Source organism: Carlito syrichta, unplaced genomic scaffold (assembly GCF_000164805.1).
Source record: "Carlito syrichta isolate Samal-C Ts95f unplaced genomic scaffold, Tarsius_syrichta-2.0.1 Scaffold316019, whole genome shotgun sequence".
Lineage (NCBI taxonomy): Eukaryota > Metazoa > Chordata > Mammalia > Primates > Tarsiidae > Carlito > Carlito syrichta.
The window spans coordinates 1,754-10,330 of NW_007260115.1; the positions used below are offsets into that span (position 1 = coordinate 1,754).

General features: G+C 37.3%; 1 pseudogene; it reads right to left on the reverse strand.

Annotated features, from left to right (window-relative positions):
- Positions 1-4,821: 4,821 nt before the first annotated feature.
- Positions 4,822-5,409, reverse strand: LOC103276275 (annotated as a pseudogene).
- Positions 5,410-8,577: the final 3,168 nt, after the last annotated feature.

Genomic DNA, 8,577 nt, shown 5'->3' on the forward strand with positions numbered 1-8,577 from the left:
TAGGGGGGGAGGGGGATGGGATTAACAGTAGCAAATATCTGTCGGGGGATGGGAAAACACTTCTTATCTACAGGGTGCCTGAATGAAACGTCATTGTACACCTAACCCTTAACTGTACCCACAAAACCATAATAAAAAATACTGATTAATGAAAAAAAAATCTACTCTCAATAAATTTTCATTATACATTATCAACTGTAGTTTTCATGTTGTACATTCAATCTCTAGAATTCCTTATGCTACGTAACTAAAACTTTATTTCCTTTGACCTTTGTCTCCCCATTTTTCTAACAATCCTGTTCCTGGTAACCACCTTTCTCTTCTGTTTCTATGAATTTATGAGCATTTAAAAAATTTTTATGAGCATTTTTAAAACTTTTTGTTTTGTTTTTTAGAATACACATATAAGGAAGATAGTACAGTATTTTTCTTTTTATGTCTGGCTTATTTCACTTACTGTAATGTTCTCTCATTTCTCTAATGTTGTTGCAAATGGCAGGATTTTCTTCATTTGTTAAGGCTGAAATAGAATATATATATGTCCATTTATTCATTAATGAACTAAAATTATTTCTATATCTTGACTGTCATGAATAATGCTGTAATGAACATGGGGGTGCAGCTGTGACCTTTTCCTTTAAGATCAGGAATAAGATAAAGTGGCCCACTCTTGCCATTTTGATTCAATGTATTACTACAAGTGTTAGCCAGCTCAATTAGGTAAGAAAAAATGCATTGAAATTAGAAAGGAAGAAGTAAAACTGTCTCTGTTTGCAGATCATTTGATCTAATATATAGAAACCCTAAAGACTCCACCAAAAAAAAATGTGTTGGAGCTAATAAAAAATTCAGTAAAGCTGCAGGATATAAAATCAACATACAAAATCTGTTGCATTTTTATACAATAACAAAAAGCAATCCAAAAGAATTAAGAAAGCAATCTCACCTACAGCAGCATCAAAAATAATTTTAAAACTTAGGAATAAATTTAACCAGGAAGTAAAAGATCTGTACATCAAAAACTATGAAACATTGTTGAAAAAATTGAAAAATACACAAATAAATGGAAAGATGTGCCATTTTTATGGATTGGGAAAAGTAATACTATTAAAATATTCATACTGCTAAGCGATCTACAGATTTCATGTTATGCCCTATATATTCTCAATGGCATTTTTCACATAAGTTGAAAAAAACACTTCTAAAACTCATATAAAACCACAAAAGACTCCAAATAGCTAGAGCAATTGAGCAAAAAGAGCAAAGCTGGAGGCATCAACTTTCTAATTTCAGACTGTATCACAAAGCTATAGTTGAAACAGTGTGACACTGACATAAAAACAGGCACATAAACTAGTGGAACAAAAGAGAGAGACCAGAAACCAACCCAAGCAATATGCAGTCAATGAATTTTCAATAGATGCACCAAAGATACACAATGGAAAAATAAGTTCTCCTATCTTACACCATACACAGAAATTAACTAAAAATGAATTAAAGTGTAAATGTAAGAACTTAAGGCATGAAATTCCTGTGAGAAACTATATGGGCAAAGCTCCTTGAGATTGATATTGGTAATGATTTTTTAGATTTGATGCCAAAAGCACAAGCAACAAAAGCAAAAACAACCGAGTGGAACTACATTAAACTAAAAAAGTTTCTGCACAGAAAATAAAACAATCAACAACATGAAAAGGCAATCTAGAGAATGGGAGAAAATAATTGCACAACCAATAAATATATAGAACAAATATATAAGGCATTCATTTAAATCAGTAGCAAATATATAATAACCAAATTATAAAACAGGCCAGGGATCTGAATAGAGATTTTCCCAAGGAAGATATAAAAATGGTCAAGGGATATAAGAAAAGGTGACCAACGTTGCTAATCATTATGGAAGTGCAAATAAAACCATAATGACATATTATCTAACACCTGCTAGTATGACTATTATCAAAAAGCCAAAAGATATGTGTTGGTGAGGATGTATGTAGAGAAAAAAGAACTCTTGTACACTGTTAGTAAGAATGTAAATGGGTACAACAATTATGGAAAACAGTACAGAGGTTCCTAAAAACTAAAAATAGAACTAACGTATTATTCAGCAATGTCACTTCTGGGTATATGACCCCCCAAAATGATTATCTTATATAGACATTTTTCCGTGCTCTTTGCAGTAGTATTCACAATAGCAAATTTATGGAAACAACCTAAGTGTTCATCAGCAGATGAATGGATACAAAAATGTGACATGTTTCTACATATATGTAATCACATTTAAAGTTGCATGTATATAATCACATTTATATATATGCATATATATGAATATTATTAAGCCTTTAAAAAGAAGAAAATCTTGCCATTTTCAGCAGCATGGATGAACTTTAAAAACATGCTGGCCAGGCATGGTGTCTTCTGCCTTTAATTTCAGCAATTTGGGAGGATGAGGCGAGAGGGTTACCCGAGCCCAGGAGTTCAAGACCAGCCTGGACAGCAAGGCAAGACCTCCTCTCTACAATAAATCAAAAAATTAGCCGAGTATGGTGGCGCACGCCTATAATCTCAGCTACTTGGAAGGCTGAGGCAGAAGGATCACTTGAGCTCAGCAGGTCAAGGTTATGGTAGTCATGATCATGCCACTGCACTCCAGCATGGGTGACAGAGTAAGACTCTGACTCAAACAAACAAACAAACAAACAACAACAAACAGAAAGACAAATACCGCATGGCCTCTTTTATATTTGAAATAGTTTCTTTTTTTTTCAAAGTCAAACTCACAATAACATAGATTAGAATGGTGGATACCAGGAACTAAGGGGTGGGGGAAAAGGAGAGATAGAACTTAAACGGTACAAACTTTCAATTATAAGATGAGTTCTGGAGTACTGATGTACAACATGATGACTTTAGTTAATAATAGTGTATTTTATATTTGAAATTTGCTGAGAGTAGATTTTAAGTGTTCCCACCTCAAAAACAAAAAGTAATAACTATGTGAGGTAATATGCTAATTAGCTTGACTGTGGTAACCATTTAAAATGTAAACATATATCAAACATTATGCTGTACATATTTGACATATGATATACACAATTTTTTTGTTTTTTGAGTTAGAGTCTCACTCTGTCACACAGACTGGAGTGCAGTGGCATGCTCCTGGTCACTGCAGCCTCAACCTGCTGGGCTCCTGTGATCCTTCTACCTCAGCCTTCCAAGTAGCCAGAACCAGCGCATGCTGGCACACACAGTTAATTTTTGATTTATTATAGAGACAAGGTCTCACCAAGTTGCCCGGGTGGGTCACGAACCCATGGCCTCAGGCAATCCACTCACCTCGGCCTCCCAAAGTGCTGGGATTACAGGCTGAGCCACCAAGCCTGGTCGATATACACAATTTTTATTTGTCAATCATACATTGATATTGCTGAAACAAAATGAGCAGCCTGGTGTGGGTGATGTCACCCCCCCCACAGTCAAGCTAATTAGCATATTACCTTACATAGTTATCTCTTTTTTTTGCATAAAGGAATATAAAACTATTTATTGACCACTGTTCACCAGTATTTACAATAAAGGTGGATAACATTCTGATTACTACAAAGTCGTTTTTCCTGGTTTCTGCTAAACCAGCAAAGCAAATACTGAAAAGGCTTGGGTCTACATGTAAGGAATGAGTTGGGGTAAAGATAAAACACGCAAATTAATAGTTTAGATTACAAGTTTGTTCACCCATTTATGACAGCAGGCCCTAAACTACCAACATTTCTAACCATCTGATTAGGCTTTCATGAGCCAAGTCTTAGACATTCCATGAATCATGACCTTTCAGTCAATATAGCACACAGATTTCAACTTTTTGTAAAGAAATGGCTTGCTAGAGGAATCACTGAATGTCCATTTAAACTAAGTCTTGTTTAGCTAATTAAAACACACCAGGATTTATCTTGTTTCCTTATCTGAATGGTGAAATTATTAGTTGTAATAAAATTTTTTCTTTTAGTCAATTTTTTTACTTTTAAATTTTTCTATTTTAAAATTGTGGGGTACAATTCAGGGTTAGGAATACAGGTTTATGAACAAACCACTGCACTTATACATGTGAAATCTAATTTGGCTGCTTTTAAATCTTCCAATTTGGTGAGTGGATTGCCTGAGCCTGTGGGTTCAAGACCCGCCTGGGCAACTTGGCAAGAACTCATCTATATGATAAGTCAAAAAATTAGCTGGGCATGGTAGCGTGCGCCTGTAGTTCCAGGTACTTGGAAGGTGGAGGTGGAAGGATCGCCAGAGGCCAGCAGGTCGAGGCTGTGGTGGCCGGGAGCGGCCACTGCACTCCAGTCTGGGCGATGAAGTGAGATTCCAACTCAAAAAAAAAAAAACTTTAAGTGATTTATTTCTTCGGCTGCCCAGAATGACAGCTTTTCAGAAACATGAGTTTATCCGAGATTTTTGTTTTGGTTTATGTTTAAAAACAACAATAAAAAAGAAAACCATCTGCCTATGTATTTTATGTATACATACACACAAAACAAAAAATCCAGAATTGTTCTTAGACATATGAGAACACAAGTTATGATTGAGTAATGACTATGGAAATTTCTCCCAACATTTAGAAAATCTGCTCTAGTGCAGGGGAAATACTATACCATGGTATCAAATTTTATTTTCTGATGGCACAACTACAGAAAGATTTTTTTTTAATTTGTTCAAAGTAACCAGTGCTACTGATGCAACCCTCCCCCAACAAATCTCCCAATACTACTTTCAAAACAAACTTATCAAACTTGATTTTCATTAGAATGTAGTTATTTCATCATACTAAGAAATCGAAAACCAAGACTCAGAATATATATATAGCAATGCAAACAAGTATTGTGCTTCGTCTGCTAGACAAGAATGCCAAGTTACTCGCTCCTCATAAAAAGCAATTACAATTGGAGGACATTTCATATTAATTCTTTTGCCAGCACCAAGTCTGCCTCAGCTTAATCTTTCCATTTCATGAGAAACATCAGTCTGTAGCACCAATTATTCTTTCAATATCAAGACTTCAGCATAGTCCCTTGGTTTGTCAGCAGCCTATCTTTTCTTCTTTGATTTGCTGTCATCAGATTCACTGTCAGATAATGATTTTGTTTTTTGTACCATCTTTTTCCTTACCAGCTTTTTGAGAATTAAGAAAGGTTTCAATTAACTCTGGACAATTTAAATTATCTTCAGACCCCAAGTATCATCGGCATCTGTAAATTCCTTCTGCTTCAGGAAATATTCCACTTTCCCATTCACTACTTGTCGATCCAGTACTTTTTCCACCATAAATTCTTCAGGCTTTGCCTTTTCAACCTTTTTACTCTTTCCATTCTGTTTCCATCTCATCATTTGCAATGTAGTTTTATAGGAGGTCATTTTTTATTGCAAACTTCAAGAACTATTATTCACCACCTCCCAGCTGCTCTGGGCTGTGGGACTGTGATGTGTCAGACCCGGTGCACCTTTGTATTCAATAAACAAAACATTGATTTACAAATACAGAATAGGGGGATTCTGGTAAGATGGTGATGACATAGGGGGACTTCTGAGATTCTCCGAACATGAGTTCTCAAAAAGACTCTTACTTTTCTTCCCCCATCCCCCAGCCCACCACCAGTCACGCTGGTCCAAGGCCCGGGGACCTTTGGTCCCATGCAGAGCCAGATATTGCATTCCCCTAGTGCTACTGTTCCACCATACGCGACTCCCACCTGTGTGGGAATCTCTGGTCTCAGCTCCCTCCCTGGCTACATCAACTCTCGCCCAGCACCAAGCCACCGGTAACTCAGGGAAGCACTGGGCACCCACCCCTCAGAGACACCGGTCCCATTCCTGGCTGAAGTACCCTGTTGGGGGGCCCAGGGCCACTCTCGCTGCTCATCACCTGCTCTTTGGAGCTTTGAAGCTCTGGAGCTCTGGGCCCACCCTGGCTGAGGCACTCAGTGCATGACCCCAAATTGGGGACCCAGACAAGCAGAGAAAAATGATCTGCGAAACTGAAACTGCCTCGACCAGTCTCCACGCAGAGAATTCCATTGCCCCGCCTACCTATCAGCAACCCCCAACTCGGCTACTAAGGTAATGTCGCTAAACAGGAGAAAAAGCCCCACCCCTACGCTGAATCAGACAAAAGTAACTCCAAGGCAGCAGGATAAAAAGAAAAAAAACAAACCCAAACTGTGAGTAAATCTAGCTGCCTGCAACAAAAAACAAAGGGGAGAGGCCAGAGATCAGAACTGAAGTGAATTTAGTCTGATCTCTTATTTTGACTTTAGATTTTATCATTTTGACTGTTTTGACCACTTTTGTTGTTTGCTTTCTGACTTACACTGTTTCATGATTTTATTGGTCTGTCTCTGTGTAGCTACCAGTATTCTTTAAGGAATCCTTGTTAAGTATCTTTTTTCACTTCTCTTAGGCCTTGTGTCTCTTTCTCACCTGATAGTTGGTATGTATGTCTGTTTTCTCTCTCGCTCTTGTCTCTTTCTAACTTCCTATTGAACCCCCTTCCTCCATTATTTTCCTCTTTTATACCCACTTTTAATCTAGAGACCAAGCCTACACACTACTGCACAGACAGATTGTAAAGCAGAGGAAAATAGGTTCCAGTGTGCTCATACACCTGTTAGTGGATGCTATAATCACCATATACATTCTGAACCACAGCTTGCCCCTCAATTAAACCTCAAAACTGCAAAAAGTACAGCCCACAGCCCACACTCCAACCTCAAAAGTGAACAAGCCAGAAGACCCTCATAAGGAAGAACAGGATATTGCACAAGTAAAACAAAAGCAACCCCAACTTCCCTCAAAAACAGAATTAAATAAGGGGAGGGAAAGGCACAGAAAATAAACTCAAAAAGACAGAACAAAACCTTCAAGAGATGAGCAATTACTTCAAGAGATAGAACTTAAGAGTAATTGCCCTTTGTGAGGCAGAAAGAAAGACAGAGACCACACTGGAACAAACTTTCCATGAGATCATTCAAGAAAACTTCCCTTATCGAGTCAGTGATGCAAAAATTCAAACACAAGAGATTCAGAAAACCCCTGCAAGACAACAAATGAGAAGACCACCTTCTAGACACACAATAATTCACCTAAACAAAGTAGGCATAAAAGAAAAAATCCTAAAGGCAGCAAGAGAAAAATGACAGATCATCTACCATGGAAGACCAATCAGAATAGTAGCAGATATATCTCCAGAAACCCTGCAGGCTAGGAGAGCTTGGAGTCCTACCTTCAAAGTCCTAAAAGATAAACAATTTCAACCAAGTATAACCTGCTCAGCCAAGCTAAGCTACATCACTGACAGAGAATTAAAATCTTTCCCAGATATCCAATCCCTAAGAACTTATCCTGCCACCAAACCACCTCTACATGAAACACTTAAGAAAGTACTCAACACAGAAGAAAAGGAAAAAAGAATAACGTTCTTCACAAGAGTACAGGAAAAAGAATAAAATACACATGAACCAACCCCCAAACCAAAAGAAAGACAAAAAAACCAAGTGGAAGAACAACAACTCTGTTAGAACTCTGTGATAGGGATGAACTATAACATTTCAATAATTACCCTGAATGTGAATGGACTAAACACATCACTGAAAAGACATAGAATGGTAAAATGGATAAAATATCAACAGGCAACAATATACTGCCTACAAGAGACCCATCACACTAGAAAGAACATACACAGACTCAAAGTAAGAGGATGGGAAACAATTTTTCAGGTGAATGAAACACAAAAGAAAGGAGAAGACATGATCCTAATTACAGACAAAATACCATTTAAGGTTGCAAAAATTAAAAAAGATACAGAGGGCCACTACATAATGATAAAAGGTTTACTCCATCAACAAGAAATATCTATCCTAAACATATATACAACCAACATAGGTGTGTCAACTTTTATAAAGCAACTTCTTGGAAAACTAAAGAAAGATATTGACTCTAACACCATCATAACAGGGGACTTTAATACCCCACTCACAACCCTAGACAGATCATCAGGACAAAAAATCAGCAATGAGATCCGGAACCTCAATGTGACACTTGACCAAATGGACTTAATTGAAACCCACAGAACACTCCATCCAAAGACCACAGAATATATATTCTACTCATCACCACATGGAATGTATTCTAAGATCGACCACATAATTGGCCATAAATCAAGCATAAGTAAATTTAAAATGACTGACATTCTACAATGCATCTTCTCGCATCACAGTGGAATAAAAATAATCATTCACACCAACAAGGTCCCCCAAAACCCAAAAAGACATGGACCCTAAAGAGCATGATGCCATACAACTCCTGGGTCAATGATGAAATCAAAACAGAGATCAAAAGATAAGTGGAAACAAATGAAAATGAAGAAACATCTTGCCAAAATCTCTCAGAAGCCATGAAAGCTGTAGTAAGAGGGAAATTTATATCCCTAAAAATGCACATGAAGAAAATGGAAGGATCACAAATTAGCAGCCTAACAAGCCACCTAAGGAAACTGGAAAAGCAAGACCACAAAAACACTAATTTCAG